Genomic DNA, 17,930 nt, shown 5'->3' with positions numbered 1-17,930 from the left:
CATTGGTTGGGCCACACCTTGAGTACTGTGTCCAGTTCTGGGGCCCTTCAGTCTGGGGACACAGTCTCAAGCTGCACCAGGGGAGGTTTAGGCTGGAGGTGAGGAGAAAGTTCTTCACGGAGAGAGTCATTGGTCATTGGAATGTGCTGCCCAGGGAGGTGGTGGAGTCACCATCCCTTGAGGTGTTCAAGGAAGATGTGGGCAGTACTTCAGGACATGGTTTAATGGCCATGGTGGTGTTAGGTTGATGGTTTGGTTTGATGATCTTAAAGGCCTTTTCCAACTGAAACCATTCTGTGATTCTAAGTCTGCTCTCTGCCAGCCCAGGGAAGAATCAGATGCCTGGAGGAGCAGCTTCTGCTCACATGGCTATGATCTGAACTGCTGCCCTAGAAGTGAAAGGTTCCATCCTGCCATACCAAGCCCTGAGTGACCCAGTGGTCACAGGCTGTCTGCTGGCACAGCATAAATGTGCTTGGGTTTGGTTTTTCTCAGTGTTACTGTCCTCCTGCAGTTGAGCTCATCCTGCTGTTTTCTTAGTTACTGAAGTATACTGTGCCACTCACCCTAATGATGATGATGAATGCTTTAGACTGGTGAAATGAGACCACCCTTCATTCCTTCCTGAAGAAGGAGGAGGAAGTCTTGATGTCTGTTTCTCTAGGTTATGCCATAGACTGTAATGCTTTTGGTGGTGTAAATCAAGCCTGTTTGTATTACCTGTGGGACACTGCAGTGAGAACTTTCCCATGTTGGTGTAAGGATTGGGAAGTTTTAGATCCTTGGAAGACAGCTTTTCTTCAGAAGCTTCAGGTTAAATCATCTGTGCTGAAATGAGAGCCTGCAAACAGACAAACTGATTTATGTTTGTATTGACTCTTACTCCATTTCATTCCTTGGTTATTCCCTTACTCCTATGGAAGGATGTTGTTCCCATCCTGCTAGTCCTGCGCCCAGCCTGGTGCAACTCATGTAATGCTTTGTGGAGGGTGGGATGGTTTCAAGAGGGCAGAATGCAGCTGCCAGCTCTCCTTTAAGAATAGAATAGAATTAACCAGGTTGGAAAAGACCTTTGAGATCATTGAATCCAACCTATCAGCAGCATAATGAGAGAAAACAGGCACAAATCCTGTCCCTGCTTTCTTCCATCACCTGTCTGCGTGTCTGATTTGGGCAAATAAAGCAACTGTTAGTAAACTCTCTTTGCCTTTGTCACAGGAAGGGCCAAAATGTTCTGGACTTCTCTATGTTTCTGGGTTGCTGTTCTATTCCTGCCCCCTGCTTTGTTTTATTGTGCCAGGGGAGGTTTAGGCTGGATGTTAGGACGAAGCTCTTCATAGAAAGAGAGATTGGCCATTGGAATGTGCTGCCCAGGGAGGTGGTGGAGTCACCATCACTGGAAGTGTGGTGCTATGGTTTAGTTGATTAGATGGTGTTGGGTGATAGGTTGGATGTGATGGTCTCAAAGGTGTTTTCTTTCCTATTCCATTCTTTCCTATTCCATTCTTTCCTATTCCATTCTTTCCTATTCCATTCTTTCCTATTCCATTCTTTCCTATTCCATTCTTTCCTATTCCATTCTTTCCTATTCCATTCTTTCCTATTCCATTCTTTCCTATTCCATTCTTTCCTATTCCATTCTTTCCTATTCCATTCTTTCCTATTCCATTCTTTCCTATTCCATTCTTTCCTATTCCATTCTTTCCTATTCCATTCTTTCCTATTCCATTCTTTCCTATTCCATTCTTTCCTATTCCATTCTTTCCTATTCCATTCTTTCCTTTCATCTGGGTTGAACTGGGTAACTCAAATGTCTCAATAAATTACACAGGTGGCCCAAAAGCTGTTGTGTGCCCATGCAGCAGCAGGCTATAAGAAAAGGAGCTGGGAGTACTGACAGGCAGCTTTGCCTGCCTGCTGAAGAATTGCTGGAAGCTCTTTGCTGGGAGCAAGGGGTTGGCTCAGATGTCCTCCAGCTTCAGCTGTTACATGTGTCTATGGTATCTGCAAAGGCCCCAAAGCAGGACACTGAGGAGTGGAGCCAGCAGTGACCTCAATTCTGCAATGGGGGCTGTGCAGAGTGCTTTGGGAAGCAAGTGGTGTCATTCCTTTAAGGTGAGCTTGTAGGGTTTCTACCATGCAGGTTGAGAACTTGGGACCAAGACCCCTACATGTGTGACAAGAACTCTTGGGGCTGGCGTAATCACTGTCAAACCCCAGAGCTGCTGCTCTACCTCTGTGGGGCACTAAGCAGGCAATGAGCTGGGGCAGGGAGGTGGTAGCAGACCTCATGGCACTTGGATGAACACCTGAAATGTTTAGAAAACTCATTGAATGCAGCTGCTGGAGCTGTCCTGGTGCCTTCACACCTGGCTGCAGGAAGCAGGAATTTCCTTGGGCTGTCATTTCTCTGAGTGCATTTTCGAAGCCTATGGCCAAGACCTGAGGTGTGGCTTGGCAGTAATTGGGCAGTATTTGCATAATGATAGTAATTTCCTTGTTCTTATTTGCTAAATTGAGTTTTCAAGACCGTGCTGCAGTGTGACTTAAAGCTGTGTTTGTCTCTGTTGGCAGTTGGAAATGCTGCATTCGCTGTGACTCTTTACAGAAATAAGTGTTCAGTGTTGGAGCTAAATTGAATAATATGGTGGTGTTTGCATCTTAATCTTCCAAACAGCTCTCTTAAGTTTGTTATATTGATATTTGAGAGGCTTAAAAATAATAAACTCCATTGTAGAGGGCTTTGAATACGGAGTGGAGGCTGAGTAGTTGCTGGCGGTTCGTGGGTAGATGCTAGCACATGGCAAGGAAGCAATTCTCCCAGCATGCCTGAGTGTTTGCAGGGAATCTCCTCCTGTTGAGGCCTTGTGATCCACAAATTGAGTGCATCAATATTTTGAATAAAGGCTTGAACAAGACCTCAAGCCAACCCCCCAAGCCCTTTATTTGGGCCATCACACTGTTTTAAACCACCTCTTATCTTCCTCATCAGCCTGCTGAAAGCTCTTTCCATCCCTCAGCTACTGAGCAGGCTGGTGGGCTTGTCTTCCAACCATCAAGAGACTGGATGTCTGTAGAGAGCTGAAGATCTGAGCACCCTGTTCCCTGACAAAAGAGAGCAACCCAACTCTGAATAGAATAGAATAAATCAGGTTGGAAGAGACCTTTGAGATCGAGTCCAACCTATCACCCAACACCATCTAATCAACTAAACCATGGCACCAAGTGCCCCATCAAGTCTTCTCCTAAACACCTCCAGTGATGGCAACTCTACCACCTCCCTGGGTAGCACATTCCAATGGGCAATCACTCTCTTCCTAACATCCCCTGGCACAGCTTGAGACTGTGTCCTCTTGTTCTGGTGCTGGGTGCCTGGGAGAAGAGACCAACCCCCATCTGGCTACAACCTCCCTTCAGGTAGTTGTAGAGAGCAATAAGGTCTCCCCTGAGCCTCCTCCAGGCTAAGCAACCCCAGCTCCCTCAGCCTCTCCTCACAGGGCTGTGCTCCAAACCCCTCCCCAGCTTTGTTGCCCTTCTCTGGACATGTTCCAGCAAGTCAACATCTTTCCTAAACGTAGGGGCCCAGAACTGGACACAGGACTCAAGGTGTGGCCTAACCAGTGTGGTGTACAGGGGGACAATGACCTCTTCTGCTCTTCACAGAAAGAGGGAAAGAAAGCCAAATGCTTAGAATCATGGAATCATTTGGGTTGGAAGGGAGCTTCAGAGGTCATTTAGTCCAGTGAGCAGGGGCATCTTCAACTAGATCAGGTTGCTGGGGGTGTTAGAAAAAGCGAAGTCCTGTGGAATCGAGCATCAAAGCGTGGGCTCTGAGAGCAGGGATCTGGCCTTGCTGGTTTCTCTAGTTCCCCTGCACCCTTGTGAATGAATTTTGAAATGAGGAGCTGCAGAGGGCAGCTAAGGGAAAAGCTGGTTAGACCAGCAGGCAGGATTGGGAAAAAAACCCAACCAAAACAACAAGCCAAGAAACCAGAAGAGGAGAACATTATTTGTTTATCACAACTGTGCTTGAAACTAATTTTAAATGTCTGTCTTCTGAGAGCAAGGAAGTTCCTTTTGCTTCCAGCAGTAAATAACTGGGATGCTTTCAGCTCACAGCTGACCTACAGAGGATGGTGAGTTTTCAACTAAAAATATCATTGACTTTCCAGTAAGGCAAATTCATTCCAAGTATCACAGAACAGCTGGAGGAAAGGAGAAGTCCTGACAAGCACCGTCTGTATCACAGAGAACCCTTGAGCTTTGCTCTGTCTCTGCATACTGTCCAGGGTGGCTTGATAAATGGTTTTGGACAAATAGTTTTCAAACCAGAGAGCAGATGACAGTGATTGTGCTTGGCTGGCAGGTGCATGATTTGGGCACCTGGATCGTGCCCATGGAGATCTTGAATGAAATCCCAAATCCATTTTTTCCTCTTGCTCTCTGTCCTAAATTAAATGGTGAGTGTTTCAGAGAAAGGGAGAAGGTTGTCCCCTGTGAACCCTTGGAGGTAAGTGGGTGAAGGGTTTGGTGATAGGATGATGTAGATCTCCATGCCCGCTTTACTCAGCAGCTGAGGGGTGGAGCACCTAATGTTAGTTGTGGTGAGGAGGACTTCTGAAGCTCAGCTTCTTGTCTCAGCAAAAGGTTTGGCCAGTAGGATGCTGAGCTCCCTTAATGGTCTGCCCTACTCTGTGCCAGCAGGACCTGCTGAGAAGTGGTACTGCTGGAATTCTGTCACTTGTGTAGGCACTAAAAAAGGAGCTGGACTTGTTTGGAAAGTGATGTTCCAGCTGAAGGAGCTGAACACTTGCCAGTCTGACCAGATGCCTCTGAAGTTCTTGTGGTTCAACACTTTAGGCCAGGGTATTGTCTATTTAAGGCAATGGAAGAAAACCCTGTGCCAGTCTTGCAGAGTAGGTATGTGAACTGTAAGCATCAGGACCAAGTGGCAGTTCTGGAATTAGATGATGTCCCTAACTTCCCTCTCCAGTTTTAAGTGGATGCAGCATTCTTCACTTACAGTCTCAACTGTTGTGTTGCATTGTTGTATGGGGTTGAACATCTGCCTCTTCCAGCCACAAAGGTGGCTGTGTTCCAGTGGTGGGTGGTTTCTTTCTATTCAGGGATCCTCTGAGGCCTGGGAAAGCTTGAGTATGAGACATGACATACTGTCAACTGTTGCAGATCTCCTTGGCTGCCCTCCTTCCACTATCCACATGGTCACTTGGGCCATCTTGGTTTGACCGTGCACCATGCATAGCACAGAAGGACCCTGACCCTCCCAGCTGCTGAACAGAGTGGAACCACATCAGGAGTCTGTCCATCCTATGCCAAAAACATTTATGATCCTAGCCTCTACAAGAGGAGAGGGAAGCTCTGTTGCTGGCTCCCCAGGGAGGGCTGTGTTGCTAGGCCCATAGTGATGAGGTCCTTCCCCACTCATAGCCGGTGGATAGTCATCCACCATGCAGCAGCTCTATTCTACTACTGTTGTCCTATTATATGGCAAGGAAAGGAGAAGGAAGAGCACCCCTGGCACCAAACAAAGCTCAGCAGGAGGACCTTGGCCTGTGTTAAAACTGGTCAGGATACTGGAGCAGAGTTTGGAAGGGACACAAGGTGCCAGTCCCACATAGATCTCCCAGCCTGGTGTTTCCTTCACCCAGGATTGTGCTGGTGATAGACCAGCAGTTGCTTGGCAAAAGCCTTTTGAATATTCATTTGGATGACAGGAGATGAGAGTATGGGAGCTCCTTGAAATCAGCTCGGGGAGGAGAAGCAAAGACGACCGCCTTTCTCTTGCTGCTAGTGCTACTTGAACCCTCTCAAATGCGTACTTCAGTGGATAAATGATTGCAGAGACCTCAGCCTACCTAACCAGCCTGCTCTCATAAAGCAAGAATTATACTGCCTGTGTACTTGCCATCCTCATTCAGAAGGCCAGTTTTCATTGATATCACTTTATACATATTCTTGCAGCTCGCAATGCCATTCCTCTTCTCCCCACCCATTTCCTTGACTGGCTGTGACATACAGGAACTACACCCAGCGCTTGACTCGCCTCTCCTGACCTTTTGTAACTTGGCTCCAAACTCCTTTTTTTTGGGTCTTTTGCAAAACACTGTCAGAAGGGGGGAAAAAAATCCTTTGTTAAAACACAGCCAACTCCTGCCTCAACGTGGAACAGTTTGTTCTGCTAAAAGAATGAGCCAGTTCAGTGAGCAGAAAAACATTGCCATAAACCAGCGGAGTCGCTGAGCTGCAAAAGCCATCGGCTGCGCTCGGGGGCTGAAAGGACAACCCCAAAGCAGGATCCATGGGGGGAGGAAAAACCCCTCCAAAACCCAGGACCCCGACCTGCCAAACCCCTCTTGCCCTTGCTTTCAGCTGAAGTATTTTGCAGTTGTCCTTTTGGTTACAGCAACTGTAAGTGGGGGAAGAGGAGCTGATGAGGAGCCAGAGCATAACGCAGCGTTCAAAGCTAGCATATTGCAAAAGGGCAGGGAGGATGGAGTGATCCAAAAATGCTCAGCTGGGAAGGGGCTGCAGCACTCACTGTCTTCAGGCTGTGTTGCAGATGATCAGCTCCAGTGTCCAACATATCATATTTATCAACATATATATATATACACACCACACATCTATATATCAACATATAGGGTTGGAAGGGACTTCAAGGATCATCTAGTTCCAACCCCCCTACCATAGGCAGGGCACCTCACACTAGATCAGGTTGCCCAGAGCCACATCCAGCCTGGCCTTCAAAACCACCAGGGATGAGGCTTCCACCACCTCCCTGGGCAACCTGTTCCAGTGTCTCAGCATCCTCATGGTGAAGAACTTCTTCCTAACATCCAATCTGAATCTAGCCATTTCTAGTTTAGTTCCATTCCCCCTAGTCCTGTCATTACCTGACACCCTAAAAAGTCCCTCCCCAGCTTTCTTGTAGGCCCCCTTCAAGTACTGGCACGCCATGATAAGGTCCTCCTTGGAGCTGTCTCTTCTCCAGACTAAACAGCCCCAATGCTCTGTCTGCCCTCATAGGAGAGGAGCTCCAGCCCTCTGGTCATCCCTGTGGCCCTTCTCTGGACACCTTCCAGCACCTCCAGATCCTGCCTGTAATAGGGGCTCCTGAACTGGATGCAGTACTCCAGGTGGGGTCTCACTAGAGTGGAGTGGAGGGGGAGAACCACCTCCCTCAACCTGCTGTCTGATACTGTTTGGTAGCTCAATTCTCTCTTTCCCACTGAAGGTCTGGACACTCTTTATTTCCTTGGAACTGCTGCAGATCTGTCCCATACGTGGCTCCTTGGTAGCTGGTGACCAGCTTGTCTTCAGCAGGCTTTGTTTTTGTTGTTGTTGTTGAACAAGGGAATTAGATGTTTGGTGAGAAAACTGTGTCACCCTCAAGCATGCTTTTGGGTTTGTGGTTCTTTAGTGGGATTGTTTTGGTGCTGGTGTAAATGCTAATGCTGATTCTCTTTCAACAATGAATTTGGGTCTAAGCAATATAGGGCTGTGGTGCCTGGATTTGGAGTGATGGCCACCAAATGGAGTGACCCATGTGGAGCCCATGTGCAAACCTGGAAGTGGGGAGTGAGCAGAAGTAGAATAGAATAGAATTAACCAGGTTGGAAGAGACCTTTGAGATCATCACTTTAGAAACACAGGCTTTGAGGCTTCCCCCAGAATGACTCCTTGGGAGTGGGCAGGCTGAAGCAGCAGTTGAATACCCTTGTCAGAAATTTAGCATGGACCAAGATCTACCTCTGCTTCTCATTTTTGCTTTGGGAATGGGAAGTCTTTCCTCCAAGCTCCCTGGTAGTTTTTTTGGGCAGTTCAGCAATTCCAGATAATAAAACCACAAAGTAGTGTATATTTGGTGTAACCTTCCCCTTTTCACATGCCTTCCAAAGGACTGTGTCTGCCCAAAGCTGGTCTTGCCCTACTTGAGTGGTGATCACATTCAGGTTGGAAAAGACCCTCAGGATCATCATGTCCAACCAATAACCCTACTCTACAAAGGTCACCCCTATACCATATCCCCAAGCAGCACAGTCACTGTGTCCACTGTCCGTGTGCAGACACCAAAATGCTCTTCTCTGGAAGTGAGTCCTCTCCTGAGATGAATCTAGGCTCCTAGTGATGCTTGATAGTAAGTGTGGAATCACAAGGTGTGTGGCAAGTCTGAGTGCGGTGTGAGGCTGGCTGCGGTGCCTGCGATCCAGCTGCAGTCACAAGCAGAGCCCTTACAATGCAAACAGAGAGAAAAACTCCTGGAGAAAGCCCAGGGAGCTGAAATTGGAGCTCCTGCGCATTTATAAACACAACCAATGTTCTCATGCTGTCCCGTTCAGGCACAAACCACCCCGCTGGTGAATACCAGAGGAGTGCAAGCTGATGGGAGACCCAGATATGGATTAGATGAGGGACTTCTTGAAGCTCCATTAATGCTATCTGGTGTCCTCTGCTGGTAGCGTTAACCTCAGGATGGGCTCTGGCCAGAGATGATTATCTGTCTGCTGGACCTTTTCCTTTGAGGGAGTGCTGGGGATGATTTGCAGCACGGGCAAAACGCGAGGATTGAAGCAGTGGAGGTGAGCCCGTGGGATGCTGGGACTGTGAACCCTGCTTAGGCAACGCAACTGGGAGCAAGTCTGTGAGGAAGCCTCCATGCCAAAAGGGATGATTATTTTTTTTTTTTGGAGGACATTAATGGTCTGATTGCATAACATTTATTTTGTGCCTGAGCAAATGGATGAGGGCAGAGGAAAATGAGTGAATGAATTGATGTTAGCGGTGTTCAAACAGAAGCACGCAGCGCTCCGAGGGCTGAGCAGTGGTTTTGTTTTGATGTCTCTTGTGTCTTTTTCTTTTTTTTTCCCCTCTCTTTCTTTTTTCTCCTTTCTTTTGGTTATATTCCTGACATTCTCCTGCAATACAGCACACAGACTTGTCTCTAAGGGGGGCACGTTGCCAACAGTCTAAAGGTTATATTATCCTAGTGACCTATTTTTATACTCTTAATCGCGTTCTGTTTCAGCCACCCCTTTCCAGCCTTCCATCTCGCTGGGTTTTGTGCTCTCCTGGTGGAAAAAAAACCTGAAAAAACAGAGGGCAGATAATTACCTCTGGTGCCCAAGTGCTGAGGCTGTGCCAGCCTCTGCTCAGGTAACGATGGCAAAGGCGAGGAGCTGCTGCTGCTGTCATGGAAGCAGCGAGAGCGATCCGAAAACTGCTCTCGGAGATGGGCGACGACTGAAGCGGGGCCATGAGGAGTGTGGTGGGGGCAGAGGAGAGAGCTCTTCTCTTAAAAGCAGATTTTAGCTGGAGAAGTGCAGCAGCTTGTAGAAGGGTGAAATTTGAATGAATAGCTCTGTTTAACTAGCCTAGATGGAAAAGACTTTTCCCCCCCGCTCCTGCTTCAGGCCTGCCAAGTAATGGAGAATGAAAACGATTGTTCGGCCAGCCGGCTGCCGCTGCCTTTAGACTGTACCCGCGGTTTCAAAGCCAGGCTTAAGCTCCAAAGCCCCCTGACCAGCCTGCATAAAGAGAGATTGTTCCTTAGGACAAATGTTGACTATGTGATGCTGCTTGAAGCTCCAGCCCGCTGAAATTCGTGCGTGTGTTTGTACATTTGTGCAGGGCAGAGTAATGAGATGTGAAGAGGCTTGTCGTGCCTGCGTGGCTCCTCTCAGGTTGTGGTTATTTCCTTGCTGGTTGCTTACCTTGGTAGTTAGTCTGAAGGGTCTTTTTCCAGCCACAGTGATTCTGGCTTGAGAGCACCTGAATGTTGAGTGGCTGTGGTGCTGGCCTGGGAGCGATCTGCTCTGGAGAGGGAGTCTCCTTCACTTTGTTATTCCGGGGAACTTGCAGACCCATATGGGGTCGAACCCCAGAATTAGTTGTGTCATGACCTTGGTCTGGGTTATGGACCGTGCTCTGGGGGGCAGATGTTGCCTACAGGTGTCAGCCCTGGGCAAGGGCATGATGTGCACTGCTTGCTGGGAGCAAGGATGATGCCCTGATCCTGGCATCTTTAGGCTGCTGGAGATGGTCACATCTCCTGATTCCCCTTCCAGCTGCAGGCTTTGCAAAGCTACCCACAGAGGATGCTGGACCCCAGCTGGGATGCACAGCCACAGACCAGGAACAGGAACTCAACCCTGGCACACTCTGTCTTTTCTCTGGTGAAGGGCTGTGCTGGTGCAGCTAAATGAGAGGCCCTGTTTGCACCTGGGAAGTTTGGGCTTGCTCTGGAGAGGTAGACTGTTCCCACTGTGTCTGTCCATAATGAACTGCAAAGATGTAGCCTGAAGAGGACCTTGTCGAGTTGCTAGGGCTTGTTCCTCCACATTGTGTCCCTGAGATGAATCAGCAATAGTTGTGCTGTTCCTAGCAGGGGACTGTGTCCTCAAAGCCCATCAGTGATGCTGCTGCATGACCTCTCCCTACACTTTGTTACACTCTTCTTGTAACCAAAGCCTGCAGCTCCAAGTTTGTGCTGTTGAAACGCAGATTAGAGTTGGTGTGGCGAAGCCTCTGGCTGGAGAATAAGACTTTGGCCCTTCTCACCTGGGTCTAGAGGGTGCAGGAGTCTCCAGCATCCTCTCCATCTCCTGCCAGCCCACCCCAGGCATATTTTGCCAATAAGCTTGCTGCTGTGTGGGGCTTTTTGCTCCCTTCCACAGCACTCAGATGAATGCACCCAGTACTGCCCAGTGCATACTGGGTGTCTGCCATGCTGGGGGGACCTGCTGCAAAACATGGTGGGGTTTCCCTCTGGGATGCTTGGTGATAGGAAAAGGAAAGATCAACCCTCAGGGCTGGGTGCTGCAGGGAGCACCCAGTTGATACTGGCAACAGGAATCTTTTCTCTATTGACCTTTAGTTGCTAATTACCAGTGAGGAATTGGGACATCATCCATGGACTTCCCAAAGGCAGATGTGCATCTTCAGGGCCTGGCTGGAGAGCCTGAAGGGGAGAGATGCAAACCTCTCAAGCACAATTATTAGTTGTTGTTTTTAACTCTTTGGATTTTATGTTGTTTTTATCTTCTCCCTCCTCCCCCAATATTATTCTTTCATCTGGGGCCTGCAGAGTTTCAGCTTCAGAACAAACCACTGTTCTTGAAAGTGCCAATATTGTGCTTGGCCTCGTATGAGACAGAGACGACGACGTCGTCACTGACCTGGGGTAGTGTGTCTGCCTGCCTAGCAGGCACTGAGAGTGTTGAGAAAACTGTTATTTTACTTCTATTTTGGTGCTGAGTTTTTTTCTGTTTTTGTTTTTTTTTTTTTTTTAAATTTTCTTTCTTTTTTATTTTATTTTCCCCTAATCTGAACACTTGCTCTTCAGCAGAGCTGCATCAGACACCCAAAGCAGAGCTCCTAGCTGTCCTACGGGTCCTCACGGTAGGACAAAGGGCAACAGGTATAAGCTAGAACACAGGAGGTTTTACTTGAGCTTAAGAAGCAGCTTCTTTGCTCAGGCAGGGATGAAGCACCGGAGCAGGCTGCCCAGAGAGAGAGGTGGAGTCTCCTTCTCTGGAGTCTTCCCTGCTTTTGGAGCAGGGAAGTCATTCTGCCCCTGTATTCAGCACTGGTTAGGCCACACCTTGAGTCCTGTGTCCAGTTCTGGGGCCCTCAATTTAAGAAGGACATTGAGACTCTTGAACATGTCCAGAGAGAAGGGCAATGAGGCTGGGGAGAGGCCTCGAGCACAAGCCCTATGAGGACAGGCTGAGGGAGCTGGGGTTGTTTAGTCTGGAGAAGAGGAGGCTCAGGGGAGACCTTATTGCTGTCTACAACTACCTGAAGGGAGGTTGTAGCCAGGAGAGGGTTGGTCTCTTCTCCCAGGCAACCAGCACCAGAACAAGAGGACACATTCTCAAGCTGCACCAGGGGAAGTTTAGGCTGGAGGTGAGGAGAAAGTTCTTCCCAGAAAGAGTAATTGGCCATTGGAATGTGCTGCCCAGGGAGGTGGTGGAGTCACCATCCCTGGAGGTGTTGAAGAGGGGATTGAATATGGCACTTGGTGCCATGGTTTAGTAGTCATGAGGTCTTGGGTGACAGGTTGGACTTAATGATCTTTGAGGTCTTTTCCAACCTTTTTGATTCTATGATTCTATGAAACTAGAACACAGGAGGTTTTACTTGAGCTTAAGAAGAAGCTTCTTTGCTCAGGGGGTGATGAAGCACCGGAGCAGGCTGCCCAGAGAGAGAGGTGGAGTCTCCTTCTCTGGAGGCTTTCAAAATCCACCTGGATACATTCCTGTGTAGCCTGACCTAGGTTAATCTGCTTTAGTAGGTGAGTTAGACTAGATGATCTCCAGAGGGCTCTTCCAACCCCTACCATTCTGTGGTTCTATGTGGAGTCTTTTGCCTGTGTGAGCGCCGGGCACACAGGAAATGACCAGTCTGGGAGCAGAACGATGACTGTCCTGCGGTCCCCGTGCCCAGGACTGGAGCTGCCATGCCTGGCTGTGCCCTGGCTGGTCAGTGCTGCTGCCTGGGGGGTTCTCTGGTGGTTGTTTCTAGGGGAGGTTTGCAAAAGGTCACAAAAATTAATCTTCTAACTGGGGACCTTGGCACTGCAGGGAACGAATGTTTTGCATTAACAACCTAACTCGTTAATTCACTGAAACATTTAAAACCAAACCAGTTACATCCAGCCAAGCTGGAAAAAGCTGAAAGTTCATACTCAGCAGTGCAGATTTCGAAACCTCCCTTTGTTAATCTCTGCAGAAGTAAATTTTCTGCAATTTCTAAGCTCACTTTGACCGCTCTGGGCATTGTCTTGCTCAGCAGAGGCGAAGCCGCTCTGCTGAGGGTTAGTGGAGTGTACCTGGGCCTGCTGATGGGGATGGGAAGGTTCCTGTGCTGGGGAGGAAGGAGGGTTGGTGGCGGGAGCATTGCAGGAGGGCAATGCTCACAGCAGTGGTGTAGGTTTGGCACTGTTGTTAGCAGAAGTGCTGCCTTGTTCTCATTGATGTGGAACCCAGATTTCACAGTTCCTGTCTTATTCTATTCTGAGTTGCTGGAGTAGTTGAAATCACAGCCTAGCACGTCTCATGGTCCTTCTTCTTGTGGGTAAGCTGGAGGTGAGTCGTGGGTGTGTGTCCTTTGTGGACCTCTTTCATGGGGGAGAGATGGGCAGACATGGGCAGTCCAGGAGCCTGAAGCTCCCTTGCCCTCACTCATGGCCCCAAATCTGAGGCTTGTCACTTGTGAACACAGCCCTTCAGAAACTGTCAGGTGGCCACCAACCTGTCTGTCCCTGTTGCCATGATGTTGTGGTAATAGTGTGAAACTGCAGTGGAACAGATCTTTCCCTGGTGAGAAGAGAGAGCTCTGCAGAGACCTTGTGTCCTTTCAGCACTTACAGAGGTTTCTGAGGAAGACTTATTAGTGGGGCCTGTTAATGGCAGGACAGTGAAGGTGGTAAGCCCAGGCTGCCCAAAGAGATGGTCGATGCCCCATCCTAGAAACATTCCAGGTCAGGTTGGATAGGGGTCTGAGCACCCTGCTCTAGTTGCAGGTGTCCCTGCTGACTGCAGGGAGGTTGGACTAGATGAGCTTTAAAGATCCCTTTCAACCCAAACTAGCTTGTGATTCTACAATTTTTATGTTTTTTAAGCTCTTTCAGGCTGGGAGCTGTGCAGACAGGCAGTTGTGGCTGTGCATCAGGCGTGGGGAACACAACCCAGCCTAACCTGTTCTCATGGTTCTGTGCCTGCCTTGTGCAAAGAGCTGCTTGTCTCGGTCACAGGAGCTGGGTGTGCACTGTCTCACTGTCATGTGAGTGAACACACATCAGCCCCAGGGTCAGTTCCTAGTGCTTTAGATATGAGAGAACCATACCCCCAGCCACGTTCTGGGTCCAGCCTGCCCAAAGGAGCCTAGGGCTTCTTATCTTCCAGCATTGATTTTGCTGGGAGCGTCACAGGGGCTGAATTGATTTGCCTCTGCCTTAAGTCAGTTTTTCTCTTAGATTTCCCACCTCTCTATTGAATTAGCAGGCATAAATTCAATAGGGAGCCATCAATTTAAGTACAACCCCTTTGTCTTCCTGGCTGTCAGGTAGCTATTCCAATTCAGCTAACCTCTCCTTCTCCAGTTCATCATAAAATAGTGCACAAGGAATCAAATCCTTCACACACAGCCGTAGGAATTGGTCTGAGGCATTCACAGGGGCAGCTTTTCTGAGCTGGTTTTTAGCTGATTAATATATTTTTTTTTATCCTATCCATTAAAACATGATGAAGAAATGGATGAATTATCCATCCTGTTATACATTAGTGGTGCATTACAGCATTAGTGCATTCCAGAAGGTGAGCGGCGAATGAAACATGCTCCCAACATGTGGTTATGCAACTGTTCCGTGGAAATGAAATGGACAAACAGTACATTTGATTAATTTTATTATTTATTTTCTCCCCCCCACCTCCCCTCCCTCCCCCCCAGTAAATTGGCACTGTGATTCACTTCCAGCTAAACTCACAATCTGTGTTCTCAGGTGGCATTAATATCAGAGCCCCAGCAGGAGAGCCAAGGTGGCTGGGGCCGCTTTGATTGCGTTTTGAACTGAAGTTGTTGGAGAGAGCGCAGAGCTCGATGCAAATGTGCTGGTAAATGAAATGCAGAGCTTTTAGGTTCTCTGTAGGTGGGTCAGGCCTTTCCCTTTTACCCAAAATAATAGGGATGGCGTGCTCGGGGAGGCACTCTGCTAGCGTGGCACAATGGGGGTCTTTGTGTGCCCCCCTTGCTCTGTATCACATTTTCTCTGTTGACAGATAAAAATCATCTTTTTGATCGCTGGCAGCTCCTTGAACGCTAGGTGAGATCCGCCTGGGATTCTGGCTGTCTCAGTAATGGAGCTTTTGGAACTGGATCTCCATCAGGAGCTTACTGGAAACAAAAAGAACAAGGCTTGCAGAGAGCCCAGCAGTTTCTCCCCGGCCTCTGTGAGAGCTGCAGAGCAAAATTCCATCTGCATTCCCTTTTACCCTCGCTTCCCTGACACGAACCTCCTTTCAAGCTAGATTTTTGTAGCCTTCAGGCTGCTCTTGCTGGTTTTTATTTTTTTGCTAATTGGCTGGTCTTGGAAAGGTCATCATAGCCTGCTCGATTGTGTAATATTTAACTTAGAATTAAAAATGAGGAGCTTGGGACCGGTGTCAAATATGATGCAGTTCCCCTCTGAATAGCAAAGCCCATTCATAGTCATCCAAGTATTCGACTTGCTGGTGCTAATGAACAACTTTCTGGACCTCTGCAGAGGGGAATAGTAACCACTAAAAGGTGGGACGAGAGCAGCATAAAGCAGGTATTGAGAGGGTGAATTTGCGCTGCGCAAATCCAGATCCCAGCTTTAACGCCGCTTTTGCCTTTCTTTCTTTTTCTGAAGTTAGAATGTCTAGCTTTTCCTGAAGCCTTTAGCATAGCAAACAGTCTTGCCTGATGCCAAGTTCAGTGATGACTAACACTATTTACAGGACTGTTTTGTAATCTCAGATCAGCCCACATTAACGGGAAGTTACGTTTTCCCATCAGTCCTCCCAACACCCGGTGCCGGAGAGCTGCTGAGGCCAGTCGGCCATCCAGGCTCTGCAGCCTGGAAAAAATGATGTCAGCTTTCCCAACAGTTTGTTAAAAAATTCCTGATGAACTTAGGAAGGTCAGATTGTACTTCCTCTGTTTTGAATTTTGGGTTGTTGGTTTTTTTCCTCTCTTCTTTTTGGTTTTGTTTTGGTGTTGGTTTTTTTTTTGTGTGTGTGTGTGTTATTTTTGTTGTTGTTTCTCCCCCCCCCACAACCCCCCCCAGGAGCTTGCATTCCTCTGTTCTAAAAAGCTACCGACAGCAATAAGCAGGGGGAGGTATTGCATAAGCACCAGCAAGTCATTTGCCTGATCGGCGTTTCTGGCTGCATGAGATCAGCTCAGAACATCTGATAGGAGAAAGCTCCTGGTGCACAGCTGCTGTGGCTGATAGGAGTTACCTTGTGAGTCAGCTGGTAGGATGGTAAGTTGGTCTGGTTTTTTGTTTGAAGTGCAAGTTTTCATGAGTGTGTTGCAAAGCTCTCTGGGGCTGTGAGAGTAAATCCCCGGCAGATCTGGCACAGAGGCTTGGTGGGATGAGTCAGTGCATCCACACGCTTCCAAGGGACCTGGCAGGCTGGAAAAATACCTCTTGAGCCCTGTGTTTAAAGGGGGAAAAAAACAGAGCTGCTGTAAAAAAAATAGTTGATGGAGGGGTTAAGGCAGAGATTTGTGCTGCTTCCAGTGTGCTGCTTCCCCTGTCGTTGGACTGTCACCAGGCAAGGGACTCCTGGTGCCAGCGACAGCAGGCAGCTCTGCTGCCCTCGGGTCGTGATCTCCGGCACGGAGCACCCGCGGTGCAGATGGTGAAGCTGTGGCAGGCCAGCAATAAGGTTCTGGCTGATGCTCCAGCTGCCACAGGCTGGAGCAGTTTGGGAATTGCTTTAGCTTCAGAAAAATGGGGAAAAAAAGAAAAAAATGCCTTGTTTTTTCCTCCCCCCACCCTTTCACTTTTCTTCTCTTCCTGGTTTGACAGATCTCTCCTCACCCCAAGCCCAGCAAAATGTGTGAATGCCAGAGGCTGAAAATGTGGTGAGATGGGGGAAGGCTGGGAAGCCAGGAATGTCTGTGTGATGCTGCTCTTGAGTTCTGGGGCCTTACCTTCTCTTGTAGCTCCAGCTGAAGATTCAACAGATGCTATTGAAGTAATGAAGTATGCACAGGGTGAGGAGGGAATCTCATAAAAGCTCTGTGAGCTTACTGAACAAGGAGAGATGAAACTGGGCAGAAGGACCAGGGCAAGGATCATCCCTCTGTACTTGGCATTGATAAGGCTGCACCTGGAATACTTGGCTCAGCTCAGGGCCCTTCATTACAAGGACATTGAGTTGCTGGAGCAGATACAGAGAAGGGAAACGAAGCTGGTGAAGAGACTGGAGAAGCAGGTCTGGTGAGGAGCAGCTGAAATAACTGGGGGTGTTCAGCCTGGAGGAAGGGAGGCTTGGGGGAGACCTCCTGGCTCTCTACAACTTCCTAAAAGGAGGTTGGAGACATTTTGGGATTGGTCTATTCTCCCTTATAAGAAGTGATAGGACAAGAGGAAAATAGCCTCAAGTTGCACCAGGGGAGGTATAGGTTGGACATGAGGAACAATTTTTCCCCAGAAGGGTTTTGTAGCTCTTGAACAGGCTGCCCAGGGCAGAGGTGGAGTCTCCATCCCCAAAGGGATTTAAAAGTTGTGTAGAAGTGGTGCTGTGGGACATGGTTTAGTGGTGCCCTGTGAGTGCTGGGTTAACAGTTGGACTTGATCTTAAAGGTCTTTTCTATCCTAAGCAATTCTGTGATTCTATGAAAATATGTGGGCCTGGCTACAGCCTGCTTGCTCCCTGCAGCAGAGCTCTGGGCTTCTCTGCAGGCAGAGGTCCTTGGCACGGGCGTGGTGCTTTGAGCTGGCCAGGAACTTCCCGACAGAATGGTTGGAAAATGCCAGTTTTGAAGAAATTGAAATGTTCTGTGGGGAACTTGTTGCTGTTTCATCAGGGGGTTTTGTGATGGAAAAACCTGGGGTGACCCTGTCTGGTATTACCTCCTGTGTGCTGCTAAGCCAGAAGTCTGGCATACAGGGAGCCCAGGCACTGCTGTCCACGCTGGAACACCCATGATGGGTCTTGGCAAGGTGAGGGGAAATTTTGGTGGGTTTCCTTCTCAAATGAGATGTTGATGTGGGCCATAAAAGGTGCATCTTTGTGGTTTTGATATTAAGCTGGTGATTCTCAGGTTCATGTGTGTGAAGAGAGGGTAAATCCAGGGTGAAGTCAATTTTTTTTCCAGTGAAACATGCTGAAAGTGATTTATTGAGTGAAACAGTTAACTAGCAGGACAGTTGT

At 48.4% G+C, this 17,930-nt stretch overlaps 1 protein-coding gene across 3 annotated transcripts in view; it reads left to right on the top strand.

The window, feature by feature from the left end:
• ZHX3 (zinc fingers and homeoboxes 3) overlaps positions 1-17,930 on the top strand; it is a 66,970-nt gene that overhangs the window by 38,667 nt on the left and 10,373 nt on the right. The window contains exon 1 of one of the 3 annotated variants that reach the window (XM_068149839.1): positions 15,930-16,027. The exons of 1 other annotated variant lie outside the window; for it this stretch is intronic. The gene's annotated coding sequence lies outside the window, so the exon portion shown is untranslated. Of the gene's footprint in view, positions 1-15,929; positions 16,028-17,675; positions 17,720-17,930 lie in introns of those variants that run through there. One more of the 3 variants, XM_068149840.1, reaches the window with a different exon arrangement.

The sequence above is a fragment of the Melanerpes formicivorus genome, unplaced genomic scaffold, assembly GCF_026170545.1.
Source record: "Melanerpes formicivorus ecotype bairdi unplaced genomic scaffold, bMelFor1.0.p_v2 SCAF_19, whole genome shotgun sequence".
NCBI classification, from domain to species: Eukaryota; Metazoa; Chordata; class Aves; order Piciformes; family Picidae; genus Melanerpes; species Melanerpes formicivorus.
The sequence above is the reverse complement of the archived record's forward strand: the minus strand, read 5'-3'. Positions and strand labels throughout refer to the sequence as shown.